Below are 24,804 nucleotides of genomic sequence, written 5' to 3' on the forward strand. Positions count from 1 at the left end.
TTCTGCTTATATCTTCTCCTTCATGCTTCAAGTGATAAAATGTGAAGCAGAGGTAGGTGAAGAACATGTGGTCCCTAGCAAAAATGGTTATGAAATAGATGTTGAACAACGAAGTTTGATTTTAGAAAAGCACTATCACTATGGGAATGTACACACGGTAAAAAAAAATTACGTCAATCCGCTGAGATATGGTATGCTACAAGTGAATATTTGAGACAAAAAATGCAACCTAATTTAGGATGACAGATCCTTTTAATCTAGTCCATATATATAATGTCCTTTTCGAGAGTGTACATGTGAAGAAATGATCAAAAGGGTCGTATTTTGTAATGACCTGGAAAATTTCGTGCAAAGACCCGAGTACTACCTCAAATTCTTTAGAAGTTATATGTGAGTTAACTAGCGCTAAACTCGATTGCTTGTGAAATTAGTACCAATTACTTTAAATTGGATCTGCAAGACTCAAAACCTGTAGAATCATTAGCGCTATGTCACCCTAAAATCTAGGATTCAACGCTAAATCCAGTTGCTCTCGGGAGTACTTGGAAACTTTGTATCGGACCTGGACCGCGCGTCGAAAGTCTGATAGCGATGATCTTAGACAATTATGATCACCTTATTAGGCTTGACAATCACTTCAGAAGTCAAAACCAGAAGATGTCCTGAGACGATTTGCTTGAATCCGGAGTAAAGAGTGTGAGAAAGGTGAGAAATTAAATATGAATTTATAAAATCTGAGTCATGTCACTTGTGCGCCGATTTTAAGCTTTCTGACCATTGGATTCTAACCCAAATTTACCCTCGGATCAGGGAAGATGGCCCAGACATGTCAAAGTGCCGGTGGACCTGATCGAGTTTCGGTGACCGTTGAATTGAGACTGGTCCGCCACGGCTGATCTGTAAATCCGATCGGTACAAAAATTCAGCCTGACCTAGATCCATGGTCAGTGAGCTTAAGTCTGACCGCATACAGAAAAGGGACCACCAGAAGTGCTCCGTTGGACCGAAATAGACCCGATTTGGTTATAACCTAAGTATACCTTGGCCCTGGGGCTATTTTCATCTATATTAGGCCTATATAAAGACCTTAAACCCTCACTCTCAAATTCCATACGAATTTTCTAAACCCTAGCTAAGAGAAAGAGAGGAAAAGAGAGAGAAAGTGAGAGAGAAGTTGGTGAATCATCTTGAGATTCTTCCCTGTTATTCTGCGTACCTAAACCATCACTTCTGAATCGTTATTCCGGCGATTCTAAGTTCATTCTTGGGTAAGTCAATCAAACCCTAGCCTGTTTTGGAGCTTAGAATAGTCTAAGTGTTGATGTAGGTCATTTTATTCATGCCTTAGGTTATCTAGTCGCCGTTGACGAAGACTTATCGTCTGAATCAGATCTGTTGCGCACTTTCTGGTTTAAGGTGCGGACTATATTCGTATAGGTTATGATTTTCAAGGCTTTCAATGTCGGTTAATGATTTATTATTGTTGTGGGTGCAATTTCACATGCCAAATGCGATGTTTATATTGCATTCCTGATATATATGAGTTATATTGAGATTTGTGTATTCCTTGTATATGTAGAAAGTATCGTATACGTCTGAAATATGAGCATGTGTTTGCCATGATTAATTGTCGTGTATTTGTGTTAGTTGTATGTGTATCAACTCCTTGGCGAAAGGAATTGTCCAAATGTGTGTTATCACCAACGTACGTCATGTATGTTGGAATATGTAGTCTAAGTATTTGTAGAAATGTCTGAATGATCAAGTGTGTAATATATTATCCTATTTATGGGCATTGAGAAGAGATTCTTAACTATCTTATTGATGTGTATGATTTCCTACATGCAATTTACATTCCTTTTTGTTTAAGTTCAGGCACTACTTATGTGTAAATCCATGTTAAGTTGATATTCATCAAATGCTCACATACTATATGATTAGAATTGTTGATCCATTACTGTTCTGAATTGCTGGTATGAATATATGTTATACTTGAATGTGTTTGGGACTATGAAATAGTCCAGGAAATCGGTAATAAACCTTGAGTTCGTGGCCGAGGTTGTTTTCGCCACGTAGGATGTGTTTGACGAACCTGAGTCGTATTAGGGTTGTCGGCAATGGTTTGGCCACATGGAGTATTTACGCACTCTATGTCGTTCAACTCAACGTGCGCTCGTGCTAGTCAAGCTCGTCAAGTAACCCGATTATTCTGGTGGATGTGCATCATGTATGGACGCTATTGTTTGAATCTAGGGTACTAAACTTACCAATGCAATCCCGTTAACCATTGTACCTTGATCCGCTAAGACTCATGAGCTGGGCATGGTGGTATGGGACACCGTGGTCGAGCTGTCGGCCTATGCTGGGGTGACGAGCCTCCCCGTAGTGACCAGTGAGCACACCAAACTCGTGACCCGATTATGGTGGTATGGGACACTATATTCGTGTTGTCGGCTTACATTGATTGGTGATGAGCCCTTTGTAGTGACCTCGAGCATACCTTGATACTGCATTGAGGCGACGAGCCTTAGGGTAGTAACTAAGGTATCATGGGCATGCATTGATTGGTGACGAGCCCTTTGCAGCGACCTAGAACCATATGATCGTATGAGATTGTCTAGGACTGACGACCCTATAATGGATCACTGTGTGGAAATTGATATGAGGAAGGTACCTTAGCTTCCCAAATCCTGCTGTATGAAAAGGACTAATAACAGCTTGGTAATCATGTTCATGCACCGCATTGCATGTGCTTTGGCGTCGTGGGTACTGCGGGAGGTTGTCATGCGTACCGTAAGATGAAGACGCTGAGGGAGTGCAGGCGAGAGCATGCATCATTTCTACATATATCCGTGCATTAACAAGAGTAATTAGGACATGTTTGATTGTATTGCCTTATCATTACTGCTTGATTGATAACATGTTAACTTTTACTATATAGTTCCACTGAGTTGATCACTCACTCCCACATTCTGGGACGGTGTTTCAACACCAACCAGACTCTGTCTTAGATGCAGATGATGATGCGATCCCCGAGGCAGAGCGGAGTATGAGGATGACGAGGACGCGTTTTCTTTTATACAGTTCTCAGGTAGGTTCATGTGAGCCGTGTCCTGATCTACGGGGATTCTGGATTTTCTTTGTAATAGATGATTTCATTTTGATACTTATATTTTGAAAACAAACACTTGTAATTATGACCTGGCAGAGCATACATATCTCAGGGACTTATATAGATATACATATATATTTCTTTAAGTCTTCCGCTTGCAGATTTCACCTATCCTTGGATTATGTTTGCAGTTTGGCTTAATCTACTCTATGTTTTATGCACTCATACAAACAACATACACCCATCACTACATATGTTACATAAGTGATGTTTTGAAACTCGGGAGCTGAGTTATGCTCGACCCCCAAATTTCAGGGCGTTACAAGTTAGTATCAGAGCATGATTTGGATTAAACTGGACCTTGGTTATAGTCACACAACGCACGCTGACGTCACCTTAGTGTAGGAGGGTGCGAGATTATTCTAGAATCTGTGTAGGTTTTTCAGTTGCTCTTATTGGCGAAAGTTAACTGAAAATAATCGCCGAGATCGAGTCCGTGCACACTCCTGATCACATACAGCGACCCCAAATCTCTTCTAGACCGTCCATTGACGGGGTTAGACAGTGTATCATCCCTTTCCAGCCATTAGAAAGTTGGTAATAGTGAATATGTATCAGATTCTATTCATAGTGGCCCGATTAGAGTCGAATCGGACTAAGGGCCCAATCGGGGCATTTATAGGGGGACCCAGGGTGGGACCCACATCAAATGCTATCCTAGGGGGCAGGAGGACCTCACTTAAATGGCGAGTCCTCGCCGAACTGTCTAGAGACCGGCGATGACCTCGCCGGTTTGGCGAGCCCTCGCCGCCCAGCGGGCCAGGCTGGGCGAGCCGGCTCGGGCCGAGGCATGTGGGGACTAGTGTGGCCCACTCCTCCATGATTGCACAGTTTTAACCTCCCCAAAACCCTCCTTCCTTCACAAAGCTACCCTCCAAGCTTTCCTTTTCTTGAAATTTTTCTCAAAACCCCACAAAAATCCCTCCTCAAACCCTTTCTTCTTCCATTTTTGTGCATCCTCATTCTACCCATCTCAAAACCCACCTCCATTGCTATTTTTCCTTCCTTTTTTTCCATTTGAGTACTCAAATCCCTCCTTTCAGTCTCAAATTCGTGGAAGCCTCACCATTCTTTCAATTTTCCTCTTTTCTCTCATTTTTCATGGCCCTATTCGAGCTTATTACACCATATTTTCCATTTCCTCCATTCTTTCTTTCATGGGGAAGAAGAGAGCTCCTGTTGATGAAGCCGGGCCTAGCCAGCCAACCCGTGCATGGAGGCCGAGAGGTGCCTCCGCGAGCACGACCGCCACTCGAGAGTTTCAGACAAAGCGGGATCTCGATCCTCAATCTCCTGTTAGAAGAACCTTGTTGGCAGAGCTATCTCATGAAATTTATGAGGGCCGTAGGGTCCTTTTTGAAGCTCATGTAGATCCGCGGCTATTTGGAGAATATCTCTTATTGGAGCACTTGGAAGAGGCCGGTTGGTGTCCGCTATTCGAGGGCGAATACCGCACCAATGTGGGTACTTTCTGAGCTTTCTATACCCACATTCGAGAACCTTCTCTGGAGTCATTGCAGTTCAAGATCTCTTGCGGAAGAGATCGGGAGGCCACAATCAACGTCGCTTTGATATCCCGACTTCTGAACGTGCCGCTTGGCGAGGTTCATGCAAGTGAGAAGAATCTGAGTAGTGCGCATGAAAGGGATCGCTACACGCGGTTCCTGTGTGGTCGTCTGGTCGAATGGCAGCCTAACAGAAGCCTTTTAGTAACCAATATGACGGACGACTTCCGCTTGCATCACCACATCTGCACATTCAATGTTTATCCAAGGTGGAGCAACCGCAGTGAGTGTACGTGCCTGATGGTAGATTTCTTATATCAGGTGGGGCAAGGAGAGAAGCTATGTGTGCCAACGTACATCTTGCGTCAGATTGTCCTTATTGCTCGTTCAAATAGGAGGACCGAATCGCTCCCATTTGACCGACTCATCTGTAAGCTTGTACATGAGTTTGGCTACAGACTCGGGGTGAAAAAGCTGGTACCTGTACATTACATTAATGTGACAACTCTTAATCAGATGGATATCGGGCCTCGTCGACGACAAGCCTTACTTGAAGAAAGTGAGGATCAGACTGAGAGCGATGAGGAAGAGAGTAATGGTGAAGGTGGAGCTGAGATATAAGAAGAAGAAGAGCACGACGAGGAAGAAGTGGAGGCCAAGGACACGAGTGAGAGTTCTCCTCCTGTGGCACCAGAGCAGAGCTCAGATCAGGCCGCCAGGGATGCCCGTATAGCTCGGCTTGAGGAGGGTCAGGCTGTCCTACAGCAGGACATTATGGATCTTCGAGGCCTCGTGAGGCATAAGTTCAAGAAGGTGTCTCGCACTTTGAAGTTTATCCTATGTTGCTTGTAGGATAAGGGTGCCCCTCCTCCATCTCCTAATTCTGACTAGTAGTTGGAGATGTAGTCGTCCCTTGCTCTGTTTTGTTGCTTGTTATTGTGTGTAGCCGTTATAAGCGTAGTAGTTTAGAAGTTATTTTGTGGTTTGAAGCTTAATATGTATTAGCTCGCATGCTTTCTCTATCGCGATCCATGTAATACTACACTTCTTGTATTGCGACAATTTTGTTAAATGAAATGCATGTTTTTTTTTCCATGAGTTGTGATGTAAATGTTGTGTGGGTGGATTATGTGGATGTTGAATCTCACAGGTTGCATCCTCTGTTAAATGTAGGGTATGCCTCTTAAGGGCTCGAAGACTTTGGCACGTCTCTCTTTGGGCGAGTCGCTTGCCGGGGTTTTCCCCCTAGGCGATAGCCAGACGGATCCACAGTCGAGCCCGTCTCATTTTGGTGCTGGGCCGGACTCTTAGCTAGCTACTAACCCCGCTGCTAGGCTGACTCCTGTGATACCACTCATGGCTCCTCCAGTCACGCCTTCGGTTCCTGAGCCGAACCGTGCATTTGCGTCAACGCCTTATGCATCTTCGTCCGCTCCGCCTCCTGATAGGCTTGAGCAGATGATGTTGTTGATGCAGCAGCAGTAGATCCAGCAGCAGCAGCACCAGTAGCAGCAGGCTCAAGTTCACGCGCTTACAGCTGAAGCGCCTGGGGCTGACTTGGCATCGAGATCTTTTGAGGTTACAGCTCACATCTAAGGTATTCCCGTTTCCTTGTTGGTGGATACTGGATCCACTACCTCTATTATATCGTATGCGGCAGTTAAGCTCCTGAGTTTGGGCACTGTTACTATGAAGGGAGTGACACTCACTACCGCTACAGGGACCTCCTCTGATATTATCAAGATTTGTATGGGTTGTTTGATTGATCTAGGGAGCAGATTGATTCTTGTTGACCTGTTTGTCGCACCTCTATATCATTACGACGTCATTTTGGGCAAGGATTGGCTCACAAAGATGCGAGCAGAGATTGATTGTGAAGCTAGGCTGGTGACAGTCCATGGACCGGAGGGCGAGACATTTACTTTCCCTGTTCAGGTCAGTTACCCTTTCCGTTTTGGTTGTTATACTTCTCTATTGGAGAGTAATACTAGTTCGGTGCTTGAAAGCATGCTAGTAGTTCGAAATTTTGAAAATGTATTCGAGTCGATCCTAGATTACCCCCTCGGCGCGAGATTGATTTTACTATCGATCTCATATCTGGTGCGACACCTATTTCACTGCCCACCTATTGCATGCCTCCGAGTGAAATGAAGGAATTGAGGAAGCAAATAGATGGCTTGTTGAATTTGGGCTTTATTCGACCTAGTGTGTCCCCTTGGGGAGCACCTGTTCTATTTGTCAAGAAGAAGGATGGTTCCTTACGATTATGTATAGATTATTGCAGTTAAATCAGGTGACAGTGAAGAACAAGTATCCCTTGCCCAGGATCGATGATCTATTTGATCAGTTGAAGGGGGCACGGTACTTTTCGAAGATTGACCTGCAGTCAGGGTATCATCAGTTGCGCGTCAAGAATGAGGACGTGCAAAAGACCGCATTCAGGACTAGTTTCGGCCATTATGAGTTCCTTGTGATGTCGTTCGGTCTTACGAACGCACCGGCCATGTTCATGGATCTGATGAATAGGGTGTTTCAGCCATTTTTGTTCCGATTCGTCATTGTCTTTATTGATGACATTTTGATATACTCTACGAGTTGGGAAGAGCACAAGGAGCACTTAAGAGCGGTCTTGGATGCTCTTAGGAAGAATCAACTTTTTGCGCAGTATAAGAAATATGACTTCTGGAAGGAGGAAGTCAAGTTCCTAGGACATGTGGTGTCCAAGGAAGGGATAGCTGTCGACCTCGCTAAGGTAGCTGCAGTTCAGGACTGGAAGCAGCCTGGTTCGGTTACTGAGGTGAGAAGCTTTTTGGGTCTAGCAGGCTATTATTGACGCTTCATACGAGACTTCTCGAAGATAGCCAAACCGTTGTCTCAGTTGACATGGAAAGACTTGAAGTTTGCTTGGAATGAAAAGGCGAAAATAGCTTTTAAGGAGTTGAAGGACAAGTTGACGTCCGCCCTTGTGCTAGTATTGCCAGAGCAAGGGGTTAAGTATAAGATATATACTGACGCCTCTCGCATTGGTCTGAGTTGTGTCCTTATGCAGAAGGACAGGGTGATTGCATATGCCTTGAGACAGTTAATAAAATATGAAGAGAATTACCTTACACATGACCTGGAGTTGGTAGCTGTCATTTGCACATTAAAGCTCTGGAGACATTACCTCTACGGAGAGGAATTCGAGCTCTTTTGCGACTACAAGAGCCTTAAGTATATCTTCACGCAGTGTGACTTGAATATGAGGCAATGTCGATGGATGGAAACATTAAAAGACTTTAAGTTCGATATCTCTTACATTCGCGCAAGGCAAACCTTGTGGCAAACACGTTGAGTCGCAAGAAGGCTGTAGAGTTTGCAGCTCCGCTAATGATAGCAGAATGGGACATGATGGAGTTTACGCGAGACTTTAAGCAGAAACTCATGGTAGAAGAGCCGTATGAGGTTATCGCACACATTCAAGTACAGCCCCTCATTGACGAAAGGATCATTGCAGCTCAGGCCGATGATGAGCTATTAGCGAAGATGAGAGAGCGGGTTAGTATAGATGAGGACTCCGAGTGGAGTGTTGGTTCAGATGGGGGCCTACGATATCGTGGCTAGCTATGTGTCCCAGATATTCCTGACTTGAGACGGGAGGTTCTCGCGTCAGCCCATAATTCTATTGCGATGCATCCAGGTAATACGAAGATGTATCAAGATATGAGAAGATCCTATTGGTGGGACAACATGAAGGTTCACATTGCTGAGTTCGTATCTCGTTGTCTCACGTGTCAGCAGGTCAAGGCAGAGCATCGCCGACCTCATGGACTGCTTCAGCCCATACCTATAGCAGAATGGAAGTGGGACTTCATCTCTATGAATTTTATTTCAGGGCTACCGTGAACGAGGAAGGGATATGACTCTATTTGGGTGATCGTCGACCGATTGACGAAGTCGGATCATTTCTTACCGATCAGAGTCATAAACTCTGCAGACGAGTTGGCTAGGTTGTACATCAAGGAGATTGTACGTCTACACGAAGTTCCCTTGGAGATTGTGTCTGACAGAGACACGTAATTTACATCTATCTTCTGGACTCGTATCCAAGAAGCGATGGGTGTGAAATTGAAGTTCAGCACCGCGTTTCATCCGCAGACAGATGGGCAGACGGAACGTGTGAATCAGGTTCTGAAAGACATGTTGTGAGCTTGTGTTTTGGATTTCAAGGACAGTTGGGATGACTATCTCCCTTATGCAGAGTTCGCATATAACAACAGCTTCCAGGCGAGTATTGGCATGGCTCCCTACGAGGCATTATATGGTCGCCCGTGTAGAGCACCGCATTGCTGGGCAGAAGTTGGCGAGCGTAGTTTGGTTGGCCTAGAGTTGGTTCAGGCGACTTCAGAAAAAGTTGACATTATTCGACATTGACTTCTTACAGCCCAGAGCAGACAAAAGAGTTACGCTGATACGAGGCGGCGACCGCTTGAGTTCGAGGTTGGAGACCATGTATTTCTTAAGATTTTTCCTATGAAGGGAGTCCTGCGGTTTGGTAAGAAGGGAAAGCTCACGCCGAGATTTATTGGTCGATTTCAAATACTGGATCGAGTGGGAGCGGTAGCGTACCACCTTGCTTTGCCCACGCCACTTACGAGAGTGCATAACATATTTCATGTTTCTATGCTGAAGAAGTACGTTCCTGATCCTTCGCATATTATTAGTTGGGAGAGGTGCAGTTGAGCGAGGATGCCACATATATACTGCGACCGACGCGTATCCTAGACAGGAAGAAGCAGGTATTGCGTAGCAAGGTCATCCCTCTTGTGAAAGTACTATGAACGCATCACAGTGAAGAAGAGGCTACTTGGGAGACTAAAGCTGAGGTTAGAAAGAACTACCCTCAGTATGAGAATGTACGAATTTCGAGGACAAAATTTTTCTTTAAGGGGGGTAGATTGTAATAACTCGAAAAATTCCGTGCAAAGACCCGAGTACTACCTCAAATTCTTTAGAAGTTATATGTGAGTTAACTAGCGCTAAACTCGATTGCTTGTGAAATTAGCACCAATTACTTTAAATTTGATCTGCAAGACTCAAAACCTGTAAAATCATTAGCGCTATGTCACCTTGAAATCTAGGATTCAACGCTAAATCTAGTTGCTCTCGGGAGTACTTGGAAACTTTGTATCAGACCTGGATCGCGCGTCGAAAGTCTGATAGCGATGATCTTAGACAATTATGATCACCTTATTAGGCTTGACAATCACTTCAGAAATCAAGACCAGAAGATGTCCTGAGACGATTTGCTTAAGTCCGGAGTAAAGAGTGTGAGAAAGGTGAGAAATTAAATATGAATTTATAAAATCTGATGAATCACACCAGTCCTTTTGTTCAGAACTCTATAAGCTCGACTGTTTAAAGAGTTACCCTCGGATCAGGGAAGATGGCACAGACATGTCCACGTGCCGGTAGACCTGATCGAGTTTCAGTGACCGTTGAATTGAGACTGGTCCGCCATGGCTGATCTGTAAATCCGATCGGTACAAAAATTCAGCCTGACCTAGATCCATGGTCAATGAGCTTAAGTCCGACTGCACATGGAAAATGGACCACTAGAAGTGCCTCGTTGGACCGAAATAGACCCGATTTGGTTATAACCTAAGTATACCTTGGCCCTGGGGCTATTTTCATCTATATTAGGCCTATATAAAGACCTTAAACCCTCACTCTCAAATTCCATACGAATTTTCTAAACCCTAGCTACGAGAAAGAGAAGAAAAGAGAGAGAAAGTGAGAGAGAAGTTGGTGAATTATCTTGAGATTCTTCCCTGTTATTCTACGTACCTAAACCATCACTTCTGAATCATTATTCCGGTGATTCTAAGTTCATTCTTGGGTAAGTCAATCAAACCCTAGCCTGTTTTGGAGCTTAAAATAGTCTAAGTGTTGATGTAGGTCATTTTATTCATGCCTTAGGTTATTTAGTCGCTGTTGACGAAGACTTATCGTCTGAATCAGATCTGTTGCGCCCTTTCTGGTTTAAGGTGCGGACTATATTCGTATAGGTTATGGTTTTCAAGGCTTTCAATGTCGGTTAATGGTTTATTATTGTTGTGGGTGCAATTTCACATGCCAAATGCGATGTTTATATTGCGTTCCTGATATATATGAGTTATATTGAGATTTGTGTATTCCTTGTATATGTAGAAAGTATCGTATACGTCTGAAATATGAGCATGTGTTTGCCATGATTAATTGTCATGTATTTGTATTAGTTGTATGTGTATCAACTCCTTGGCGAAAGGAATTGTCCAAATGTGTGTTATCACCAATGTACGTCATGTATGTTAGAATATGCAGTTTAAGTATTTGTAGAAATGTCTGAATGATCAAGTGTGTAATATATTATCCTATTTATGGGCGTTGAGAAGAGATTCTCAACTATCTTATTGATGTATATGATTTTCTACATGCAATTTGCATTCCTTGTTATTTAAGTTCAGGCACTACTTATGTGTAAATCCATGTTAAGTTGATATTCATCAAATGCTCACATATTGTATGATTAGAATTGTTGATCCAATACTGTTTTGAATTGCTGGTATGAATATCTATTATACTTGAATGTGTTTGGGACTATGAAATAGTCCAGGGAATTGGTAATAAACCTTGAGTTCGTGGCCAAGGTTGTTTTCGCCATGTAGGACATGTTTGATGAACCCGAGTCGTATTAGGGTTGTCGGCAGTGGTTTGGCCACACGGAGTGTTTGTGCACTTTATGTCATTCAACTCAATGTGCACTCGTGCTAGTCGAGCTCGTCAAGTAACCGGATTGTCCCGGTAGACGTGCATCATGTATGGACGCTATTATTTGAATCTAGGGTACCAAACTTACCAATGCAATCCCATTAACCATTGTACCTTGATCCGCTAAGACTCATGAGCCGGGCATGGTGGTATGGGACACCGTGGTCGAGCTGTCGGCCTACGCTGGGGTGACGAGCCTCCCCGTAGTGATCAGTGAGCACACCAGACTCGTGACCCGATTATGGTGGTATGGGACACTATATTCGTGCTGTCGGCCTACATTGATTGATGACGAACCCTTTGTAGTGACCTCGAGCATACCTTGATACTGCATTGAGGCGACGAGCTTTAGGGTAGTAACTAAGGTATCATAGGCATGCATTGATTGGTGACGAGCCCTTTGCAGTGACCTAGAACCATATGATTGTATGAGATTGTGTAGGACTGACGACCCTAGAATGGATCACTGTGTGAAAATTGATATGAGGAAGGTACCTTAGCTTTCCAAATCCTGATGTATAAAAAGGACTAATAACAACTTGGTAATCATGTTCATGCACCGCATTGCATGTGCTTTGGCGTCGTGGGCACTGCGAGAGGTTGTCATGCGTACCGTAAAATGAAGACGCTGAGGGAGTGCAGGCGAGAGCATCCATCATTTCTGCATACATCCTTGCATTGACAAGACTAATTAGGACGTTTTTGATTGTATTGCCTTATCATTACTGCTTGATTGATTTGATAACATGTTAACTTTTACTGTATAGTTTCACTAAGTTGATCACTCACTCCCACATTCTGGGACGGTGTTTCAACACCAACCAGACTCTGTCTTAGATACAAATGATGATGCGACCCCCGAGGCAGCGCAGGAGTATGAGGATGATGAGGACGCGTTTTCTTTTATGCAGTTCTTAGGCGGGTTCATGTGAGCCGTGTCCTGATCTACGGGGATTCTGGGTTTTCTTTGTTATAGATGATTTCATTTTGATACTTATATTTTGAAAACAAACACTTGTAATTATGACTTGGCAGAGCATACATATCTCAGGGACTTATATAGATATACATATATATTTCTTTAAGTCTTCCGCTTACAGATTTCACATATCCCTGGATTATGTTTGCAGTTTGGCTTAATATACTCCATGTTTTATGCACTTATACAAACAACATACACCCATCATTACATATGTTGCATAAGTGATGTTTTGAAACTCGGGAGCTGAGTTATGCTCAACCCCCGAATTTCAGGGCGTTACATATTTGTTAGGAAATTGGGAGTTCTTATCAGAATGCATGATGATTTAATGGCGGGATTAACCGCAAATACTAGCTTGGCTCAGTATTGCCAAAACAATGGTCTACTTCTTCACATCCATTCAATTGGGTTGGTTTATCTATTCCTTTCTATTAAAAAGGAGTCAGTTGTCCGCGTGAGTCACCTTCTTCTAGGGTCCGCGGATTTTTTTAAAGATGGCTTTAAGATCAACCATGCTTTATGAACAAAATTTTGGGCAGTTAAAAGCAAAATGGCCGTTAGATGAGTGTAGTTGAAATGAGGATGTTAAAATAGATGAGTGACAATACAAGAAAGGATTGGATTATAAATGAATGCATTTGAGGGAATTTTGTTGTAGCGCCGATAGGTAATAAGATGAGGGAAAGTAGAGTTAGATGGTTTGGTTATGTGTAATGGAGACCAAGAATTGCGCTAGCTAAAAGGAGTGAGTTGGTACAAGTTGAAGGCTCTGAAAGGGCAAGAGGAAGGCCCAAAAGGACATGGGTGGATGTAGTAATAAAGGACTTGATGAGCTATGGTCTCTAAACGAGTGGAATGGTGGAAAAGGATTCATGTAGCCGAACTAAACAGATGGTGAATAGATTACTTCATTACTCAAAAAAGAACCAAACAGAAAAATACAGAGCTGAGCCAAACAAATGCAAAATCAATAGCCTACCAACAGCAATATAATTTTTGTTGTTGTCTCAACCATCACATACAATCCTTTCCCTGCATCACTGCCTTTCACTTTCCTATAGAATCTCTTCCCAATGTGCAAAAAATCTAATAATGCACAAATCCCCTTGCCTGACTATTTAATGAACTCCAGTCCATGACCAACCTGAAAATTCTATTCGCTATTATCATGAGAGAACTCTCATTCCTTTTGAAAACATGAACCATTTCTCTCATTCCACAATGACCCCATTGTCGCATTTAGTGGGACCCTATAGCTACGGATTATAACCGTAGCTATAACTGTAGCTTCGATATATCGAAAATCTTTCGATATTATCGAAAAAGTCCAGAACTGACCAGCGAGTTTGCCTAAAAAATCCTGCAATTTTTTATACATATCGTAGTGTTTTCGATATGTATCGAAGCTGTAGCCATAACTGTAGCCCGTAAAAGGCTATAAAAAAATTTCCCTATTGCGGCTGATGTCAAATTGGCTATGGTACCTATTGCTACGGTTATAATCCGTAGCTATAAGTCTACGGTCATTACTCGATATTAGTTATCAATACTATCGATCATGTCTCAATATTATCGACGACTTATGCTCGATACTATCGAACATATCTCGATATTATCGAAAATTCATCTATTTTTCGAGTTTTGTTGCTAGACAATTTGGCATTCATCTTCGATATTATTGAATTATGGTTGATATTATCGACAATCTATTGCTATGGTTATAATCCGTAGCCATAGGTCTACTGTCATTTTCTCATCTCTTTTCCCCACAAGTACTATTACTTTATCAACTTTCTTCTTCACACCTGATGCAAAATTAAATAAATAAATAAAGCAAAACAAAACAAAAAAAAAAAAGAAATAAAGAAAGAAAGAAAATACTACAACAATGATCCTCATGATGATTAAAGAAAGGCTCGAAGAAGTTAAAGATATGAAACTGTGAACAATTACCATTTTGGAACTTCCAATCCACATTTTGGGAGCAGATACAAAGATGTGTTACTTGTTCTCAACATACCTAGATGGAAGCAAATCATGGCTCCCATAACGGTGAAGAAGACACCTCATGTTCAAGGGATGAAGGATGAGGTGCTGACCATCAACTGCCAGCACCAAATATCAACAAAGCATAAAAAACATATAAATAAATAAACAACGACTTCCATTGCCCAATCAACATTAAGGTATCAGAATGGCTAAAGAGGATATATTTGATCCTCGATCCGAGGCTTTGTGCACCGTATGCAGGAATGTGGTTTTCGCAAATATGAGAACAGAGTGGTTCATTAATCCAGACCACTAATATGTTGTCCCATAGTGGATGTTGTAAATAATGCCTAAAAAATCTCCCTGATTAGAAGACCCAAACACCAATCCTGAAGCTCGTTTCAGCTGAAGGTGGACTGTTGCTGTCTCTCTGTTTCAAACTATCTACCTGTAGCCTATAGACGATAAATTAAGTGGCTAAAATTGTTCTACTATGGAGATTTTCAGAGCATCATAAATCCACTGTGAACCACAGGCTTCTTTTTTTGGTCTTCAAACTGAAGACCCAAGTACATTGTGCAAAGCCTCCGGTCAAGGATCCTATAGTACTTTATGGCCAAAGTATGCAGAAACTTAAGCCACAAAGAGCAAATCTGGTGCTTTGGGTTCAGTAGAAAGAAGCAGAGATTATTTCAAAGATAATTGTCATTTGTTATGCCACAAGCCTCTCTAGTCCTATAAGTGTTAGGTTGACTTGCCATTTGCTACCTAATTTCACCTTTTGTTTCAACTTCTTACAACTTATTATCGCAATGGCACATATGTAAAAAAAATCCACAAGTGCATGTGCACGTTTCAAAATGAACATTTTTTTAACACATTCCTATTCTTTTACAAACTGTTACAATTTACTTAAGCAAGATAGATGAGAAATAAAAAGTAAATCTCAATTACCTAGTAGAAGGTGTAGAGGTCCTTCTCCCTCACATCTTTGCAGCCATTTGAACGCCTTCAAAAACTTCTGTCCTCATCATACAATGATGACAGTTTTTCTAGACCTTCAAAGGACTAAAGAAGATCAGCAGGAAGAACAACACAATCATCCCCACCTAACTTTTCCATAGATAGGCTGTTCCCACTTGCTTCATCTTTGCAACCTATGCATGATGTATCAGGTGCAGATTCACATGCTTCAGAATATGCCTCATCAGCATTTGCATGAGATTCTGTCTTACTGCAGTTGTATTTACAGACCTTAAGAACAGAATTAGTGTAATTCCTTAAAGGCGGACTACCGCTGATAGTCTGATGCTCAACCCAACACTTTTTCCTCTACTCAAATTGCTCTAATGCAGCACAAACAAATGGAAGCTGTTCCAAATCCTCAACCAGCCCAGATTCTACTATAGCTAACCAATCATTGGGCTTCATTATTGCTTCCCGCATTGAGAGTTCCACATCTGATGTCAAATGGAACTTAGAAAAAGCATCACACAAGCATGAAATTGAGCAGGGCAAAAGTGAAATTGAGCGAGGCAAACTAGGAAATGAGCGGGGTAAGCATGAAATTCAGTGGGGCAAACATGAAATTCAACGGGGCAAACTAGGAAATGAGCGGGGCAAGCATGAAATTGAGTGGGGCAAACATGAAATTGAGCAGGGGAAGCATGAATTTGAGCGGGGCAAACATGAAATTGAGCGGGGCAAACTAGGAAATGAGCGGAGCAAGCATGAAATTGAGCGGGGCAACCATGAAATTGAGCGGGGTAAACATGAATTCAGTGGGGCAGACTAGGAAATGAGCGGTGCAAGCTTGAAATTGAGCGGGGCAAACTAGGAATTGTCAAGCATTGAGTTCCATGTGCATTGAACTTGATCGACAAGCATATTGAGACAAACTGAAAATACTGTGGGACAAAGTATAAAGTTCATTACTTCATCTACTAAAATTACAAAGTATGCTATACATCGAAACTTGCACTTCCGGTGATTTTGCAGAAAATTGTCAAGTATGTGTATTTCAGTCTGAGTTCTTTCTCTAATCACGATAGCCTTAAGAGGGTTGATCCGAGGGATGGGTTGATTGCAAAAGGGTTGATTAAAACTATATTGGGTTATCTTGTTGGCTGGCTACATGATTTCAGGACCAGCAAGATAACCCAGTATAGTTTTAATCAGCCCTTTTGCAGTCAACCAATCCCTCGGATCAACCCTCCCAAGGCTATCGTGATTAGAGAAGGAACTCAGACTGAAATGCACATGCTTGGAATTGTTCTGCACTACAAGATTATTGTAAACCTCGTACAATGTATATTCAACAATGAATTTAATACTCCATATAATACATCTTTCCAAAATTCCTCCCTTGAGCGGGACAAATATCACCTACTAACTACAGACAAGCAATCATATGCTATTGAGTTCCTCCAATCAACGGTGAATTTTTACATGTCTAATCCCCCTAAGGTAAGACCACACAAAATGTCAATGAATTTCATCACGAATATGCCGCAGTCATAACCATTGTCAATGAATATGTAACATTTCATTAATTTGAACAAGCTTCATATGATATAGAGATTGAAATTGAGCGGGGAAATACTGAAAATCGTGCGAGACAAACTATCAACATAAGTGAGACAAACTATAAATTCAGCGGGGCAAACATAAAATTTAGCAGGGCAAACATGAAATTCAGCTGGGGAAACTGAAAATTCAGTGTGAAAAACTGAAAATTGAGCAGGGCGAATATGAAATTCAGCGGGGAAAACATGAAATTCAACGGGGCAAACTAAGAAATCAGCAGGGCAAACTAGAAAATCAGCGGGGCAAACTAGAAATTCGAAATTCAGCGAGGTGAACTAGAAATTCAGCGGGGCAAACGTGAAATTGAGCGGGGGAAACTAAAAAATCAGCGGGGCAAATGAAATTGACCGAGGAAAACATGAAATTGAGTGGGGCAAACTAGAAAATGAGCTGGGCAAACTAGGAAATCAACGAGGCAAACATGAAATTGAGCGGGGGAAACATGAAATTCAGCGAGGCAAACTGAAAAATCAGTGGGGTAAACTTAACAAATAATTTCATGGCTTGAGCTCCAAAAACTAAACGTATCCAATGTTGAAATGGACCACACCATATGAAAATTTTGAATTGAACTTCTCATGTTTGTAAGAAGAAACCGGGCATCAATTTAGCATGGACTGTCTAATTGTCTGTACATATTCTTGAGGAACCAAGTATTCCTGCAAGAGAGATCAGCAACTAGAAAAGAAAATTGAAGAACGTTGCACAGATTGAGCAGTTAACCACATTAAACACACATTGAACAGTTAACCATATAAAACATTTGCAGAAGATATGAAGTATACAGCTCAATAGAAGATCAGTTCATCAATTGTATGATTGCACTCATCACAAGATGTCACAACACCAAAGCTGAACTTGATGCTAGTTGAAAGTCTATCCATGGTTGAGTCTCATATGACATTTGTAAATTTGGGTCCACCTCCTTACTCAAAACTAGTGCCTACTTGTATCGCTGATACATCCTATTGAAGATATTGTTCGTTGATGTGTTGACAAATAAATATCAAACAAGGAACTATATAGTTGCACAATTGGAACATTTGAAATTCAAAGGAATGACAAAAATAACTAATTTACTAATCATCGTACTTTTTCCATATTACTTCAACATGTTGTCGTCCACTTGTTTGAGTAGGGCAAGCATGAAATTAAACATGTTGTCATCTACTTGTTCCAGCTGAATTACCTAAAAAATGTTCTTTAGGCAATTTGTTCTTTAAAAAAATATTTTTGACACCATCTATGATAAATTCCACTAATTACTAGTCCATACAATTGCAGCTGCATTAAATCACGAAGACATGGATGATTTTCTTGCGTTGAGAATGATTCTCTGTGCAATTCCTCTTGATGAACCGTATTTGAAAGCTCACTTGTCAGTGCTAATGAGAGAAGAATTGAAAAGTCTCAAGGGAGGAAGGCTTCATGCCAGTGAGTGCTACTATTTTATGGGAACTGCAGATCCAACTGGAATGCTAAAAGCTATTGAAGTTTGTGTTAATCTGTTTATAATTTTTTTGCTATATTACTCTGTTTATGTGATTCCTCTGATTGTTTTAGACTAATGTGTTATGTTTGCATTTGTTACCTAGTTAACATTTTCATGCTTTATTTCTCACTAAAATACTGAGAGAATGGGCAAATCTCGGGAAATATATTAGCATACAAGGCTCCTAGACTACACTTTGGAGATATCTATGTTGTCACTGTGACTTACATCGGGGATTTGATAAATGTTGTTGGAAATTCTAAATATGCTATTTTCTTTCCAACCAAAGGGCCGCGATCATTGGCAGATAAGATGGCAAATAGTGATTTTGATGGAGACATGTATTGGGTGTCAAGAAATCCAGAGGTTTGTAATTATTCCCTATTAGTTTATTAAGTAACATATGTTAGCACAAGTCTTTCTCAATATCATTCATTTTGGCACTTGATTTTTTCATGTCAATTAATTGGTGGACTTGAACATGTTATTTCATTAACAAGTAAATGAGTTCCTCACTATATTAGTAAAATATTAAGTTTCCTTGTATGTCTTAGTTAAAAAATGTCCAATTGTTCTTTTCTCAAGTGTATTATTTAGGAATCTTTTTTCTTTGGAAGGATTTTCACAAGAATTAAGACAAGATCTCGACTAACATAAAGGAGCGGGGCAAACATGAAATTGAGCGGGGCAAACTGGAAATTCAGCGGGGCAAACATGAAATTGAGCGGGGTAACTTAGAAATTGAGCGGGGCAAACCAAAAATTGAGCGGGGCAAACATGAAATTGAGCGAGGCAACCTAGAAATTGAGCAGGGCAAACTGGGAATTCAGCGGGGCAAACTAGAAATTGAGCGGGGCGAACATGAAATTGAGAGCCTTTCAAGTCCAAAGAAAAGTAGAGAATGCATTGACTCCTTAACCCTAGCTCGAACATCAACCTCTAGAGCAAGGATAAGAAAAAAAATCTAATAGATCGTAAAAGGCTTCAAGTTATCGATTAGAAGTTTTCAATACTTGACTCATACTAGCCTAAACATCTTGTATATTGTGGAATTACTTAACTAGCACATGAAATTTCTAAGTTAGATTCATCTACAAGTAGGGAAAAAGATTTTGCATAATTTGAAAAGTATACTTGATCATGATATTTTTATGTGTGCTAAGGAATATAGACTCTTTTTTTGTTCACAAATAGTGCTAGGTTAGCCAATTTATATAGATGTGATAACAAACAAACATCATTGTTAGGCCCACTAAAGTTTCAACGGTGGAAATCATTATGCCCACTGTTTCCCGTGGTATGATCCACTTGATCTTTTGATATGCTTCAATTTGAGGCTAAACCACTAAAAGTAGATGGAAGAACGGATGGACGGCGTGGATATATTGCATACATGATGTTTTATTTGTAATACATCTGAGTTTACTTAGTACAATGGGAGCGTACTGACTAACTCAGTACGCAATCCGATTACGCTTGCTACGCCCCACAATGATGTTTTATTTGTAATACATCATGTTCATCGGATTATGTATACACCAAAGCCCCATATGTGGGAGGGAACCTAGACATTGAGGGAGGGAACCTAGATATTGAACGGGGCAAACATGAAATTCGGCGGGGGAAACAGAAAATTCAGCGGGAAAAACTAAAAAATGAGCGGGGCAAACTATGAATTCAACGGGGCAAACTAAAAAATCAGCAGGGTAACCTAGAAAATCAGCGGGGGAAACATGAAATTGAACGGGGCAAACTAGAAATTCTGCGGGGAAAACATTAAATTGAGCGGGGTAAACTAGAATTCAGCGAGGGAAACTTGAATTTGAGTGAGACAAACTTAAAATTCATTGGGGCAAACTTGAATTTGAGCGGGGCAAATAAGAAATTCAGCAGGGAAAACTTGCATTTGAGCGGGGCAAATTAGAAATTCAGCGAGGCAAACAAGAAATTCAGCGGGGGAAACTTGCATTTGAGCAGGGCAAACTAGAAATTCAGCGGGGCAAACAAGAAATTCAGCATGGGAAACTTGCATTTGAGCGGGGTCAAACTGCAAAATCAGCGGGGCAAACTAGGAATCAGTGAGGCAAACATGAAATTGAGCAGGGGAAACATGAAATTCAGCGGGGCAAATTAGAAGATCATCGGTGCAAACTTAACAGATAGTTTCATGGATTGAGCCCAAAAAACTAAACGTATCCAATGTTTAAATAGACCACACCACATGAAAATTTTGAATTAAAATTCTCATGTTGATCATTTCTTAGGGGCCACAGAAGTTTTGGATCAAGCTTATAATTGTGTTTTCTATTTATCCATGTCTATATGATCTTCTGAATAGGTTTGATAACAAACAAACTGTAACGACCTTGGAATTTCTGTGCTAATCTTTCCTTAAGTAGTTGTTTTGGGGTAATTAGAGCTTTACTTGATTGCTTGTGAAATTCGCATCAATCACTTTAAATTGTATCTACATGGCTCTAAACGTGTAGATTAGTGAGCGCTACGTTACTCTGAAATCTGAGATCCATCGCTAAATCCAGTTGTTCTGGAGAATTTTTGGAAGATCTGGACCGGACCTGGACCGCGCGTCGAAAGTCCGATGGCGATGATCTTAGGCTGTTGCGGTCACCGAGTTGGGCTTGATCTTCACCTCGAAAATCAAGTCGATCTGATGTTCTGGGTCGATTTGCTTGAGCTCGGAGTGAAGAGTGTGAGAACGGTTGGAATTTAATAAGCTTTTTATGAAATCTGAGTCGTGTCGCTTGCGCGACGATTTTAAGCATTCTGACCGTTGGATTCTGACCCAATTTCACCCTCTGATCAGGATGGTTGGCCCAGGCATATCCTAGTGCTTGTGGACCTGATCGAGTTTCCTTGACCGTTGAATTGAGTGTAGTCCGCCACGGCTGATCTGAAGAGCCGGTCGGTATGAAATCTCTGCTTGACCTAGATCCATGGTCAATGAGCTTAAGTCCGACCTTTCGTGGTTATAGGCCCTCCAGAAGTGCTTCGTTGGATCGAGAAAGGCTTACTTTGGTTATAACCTAAGTATACCTTGACCCTGGGGTTATTTCCATCATTTTAAGGCCTATATATAGTCCTTAAACCCTAGCTCTCATTTCCATACGAATTTTCTCTAACCCTAGCTTGGAAAGAGAGTGGAAAAGAGAGAGTTAGTGAGAGAGATTGGTTGGTGAATCATCTTGATTCTTCCTTGTTCTTCTTCACCTTTGAACCTTTACTTTGAATCGTTCCTCTGACGATTCTGAGTTCTTTTGGGGTAAGTTAACCTAACCCTAACTTGTGTTAGAGCTTAGACTAGACTTAGTGTTGTTGTATCTCATTTCTATCCTTATTTTAGGGTATTATAGCGCCGTTGACGAAGACAACTCGTCTAAATCAGCTCGGCGGTTCTTTCTTTGCTTAAGGTGCGGACTTTGAGTGTATAGGTTATGGTTTTCAAGGCTTTCAATCCCAGTTAGTGATTTATTCTTGCTATGGATGAGATTTCACATGCCAAATGTCATGTTTACATTGCTTTCCTAATATGCATGTGCTATATTGAGATTTGCGTATTCTATGTGTATTTATAAAGTACCGTACACGTATAAAATATGCACTTATGTTTGCCATGATTAATTGTCATGTATGTATGCTAGATGCATGTATAACAACTCCTTGATAAAAGGAATTGTCTAAGTGCATGTATTTCATCATGCGTCATGTATGTTGTTCCATGTATGCTAAGCGTTTGTAGAAATGCATGAATGATCTAAGTGTAACTGATTACACTAATTGTGGGCGTTGAGAAGTGATTCTCAATACTCCTATTGATGCGCATGTTTTCCTTTATGCAGTTACATTCCAAGTTATTTAAATTCAAGCATCTCTTATGCTTACATTTATGTTAAGTTGATATTCTTCAGATGTGTATGTACCATGATTCGAGTTATTGATCCATTACTGTTTTACATTCCATATGAATATCTGTAGTAGTGTAAGAAGTTTGAGATTATGCCTTAGTCCAGGAAATCGGTAATTGACCCTATGAATTGTGGTTGAGATTGCTTTCGCCACGCAAGACGTATTAGACGAACCCGAGTCGTATTAGAGTTGTCGGCAGTGGTTTGGCCACGCGGAGTGTTTGCGCACTCTATGTCGTTCAACTCAACGTGCGCTCGTGCTAGTCGAGTTCGTCAAGTAACCCGATTGTCCGTTGTATGTTAACCATGTATGGACGCTACTGTTTGAATCTAGGGTACCGAACTTACCAGTGAAATCCTAATAACCATGGTACCTGATCCGCTAAGACTCATGAGCCGGACATGGTGGTATGGGACACCGTGGCCGAGCTGTCGGCCTACGGGGTGACGAGCCTCCCGTAGTGACTAGTGAGCAACTAAACTCGTGAGCCGATTATGGTGGTATGGGACACTATATTCGTTTTTGTCGTCCTACATTTATTGGTGACGATCCCTTTGTAGTGACCTCGAGAATACATGGATACCGAAATGAGGTATCGAGCCTATATTTTGTAGTAAAGGCAGGAAAGGCGTGCATTGATTTGTGATGAGCCCTTTGCTACGACCTCAACTATATGATCGTATGAGATATCTAGGATTGACGACCCTAGTATGGATCATTGTTTGGATGGTGATATGAGGAAGGTATCTTAGCTTCCCAATCTGTTGTGTGAAATGGACTAATAACAACTTGGTAATCATATCCATGCACCGCATTTGCATGTGCTTTGTAGATGTGGCGCACTTTGAGGCGATGTCATGCGTAACGTAAGATGAAGACGCCGAGGGTGTACGCGTGAGGGCACGCATCATATTGCATTCATACCGCATTAACAAGAGTACTTAGGATTTATTTAATTGTTACGCTTTATCATTCTTGTTTGATTGAGCGATAACATGTTAACCAATTGCCTTATTGTTCCACCGAGTTGATCACTCACTCCCACGCTTCGGCGGTGTTACACACCCACCGGACTCTGTCTTAGGCCCCGATGTTGCAAGATGTGGATGCGACGTCCGAGGCAGAGCGGGAGCTGGATGACGACGAGGCCGCCTTCTCCTATATGCGGTTTTCGAGACGGGTTCTAGCGAGCCTCGGTCGATGCGCGGGATTTTGGGATTATTCTTTTGGGACTGAAATGATGTAACTTGATACTTATAATTTTGATAAATAACACTTTTACATGATCTGGTTGTATATGTAATTCGAGGATTTACACTTGTACACATATTTTTCTATAAGTCTTCCGCTTGCTTTATTCACTTATCCTTGAATCATATCTGTGTTTTGGCTTAATCTATTTCATGTTTTATGCACTAATACAGACAACATACATCCTTCATTAAATATGTTGCATAAGTGATGTTTTGGAACTCGGGAGCCGAGTTATGCTCGACCCCCGAATTTCAGGGCGTTACAAGTTGGTATCAGAGCATGATGTGGATTAAACTGGACCTGGGTTATGGTCACACACCGCACGCTGTTCCCACTTTAGTGTATTTGGGTGTGGGTCTATCATCGCTTTGTGTTTGTGCTCGTAGTTTCTATCGGCGAAAGTTTCTGAAAACCTTTGCCGAGATCGAGTCTGTACTCTTACGTGATCACACACATCCGAAACCCTTTCTAGACCCTCTATTAATGAGTGTAGATGGTCTATCTTCCCTTTTTCATCTTTAAACCTTCGAGAAATCGCTATTTGAATCAGATGTCCGAATGACCCGATAGGCCTCAAACTACGCAAGGGGCCAATCGGGGCATTTCCGGTGGGGCCCAGGGGGAACCACATGTTTTGGACCAAGGGGGACCGGGAGGGCCTCGCCAAATCGGCGAGGCATCGCCGATATGTCCAGAGACCGGCGATGCCATCGCCGGTTCGGCGAGAGATCGCCGGTCGTTGCCGGGCCGACGCGGGCCGATCGTCCATGGGGCTTGTGTGGCCCACCCCTCCACGGTTTTCATTTTAAAACCCTTCCTTTTACCTATTTCCTTCACAAAACCCACCCCCAAGCTTCCCTTTTCTTTCAAAACCTCTCCAAATTCTCTCAAATCTCTCCCAAATCTTCATCTTCCTCCCATTTTCGTGCAAACCCATCACCCCATTCTTAAATATTTCATTCCATTGCTGATTTCTTCTCTTTCCCTTCTCTTTTGAGCCCTTTCATTCCCTATTTGGCTAATAGTTGTGTGGAAGCTTCACCATCTTCCTATTTCTCTCTTTCTCTCATTTCTCATGGCCCTCTTTGAGATTGTGATGGCCATCTTTTCC

Source organism: Magnolia sinica, chromosome 8 (genome assembly GCF_029962835.1).
Source record: "Magnolia sinica isolate HGM2019 chromosome 8, MsV1, whole genome shotgun sequence".
NCBI lineage: Eukaryota > Viridiplantae > Streptophyta > Magnoliopsida > Magnoliales > Magnoliaceae > Magnolia > Magnolia sinica.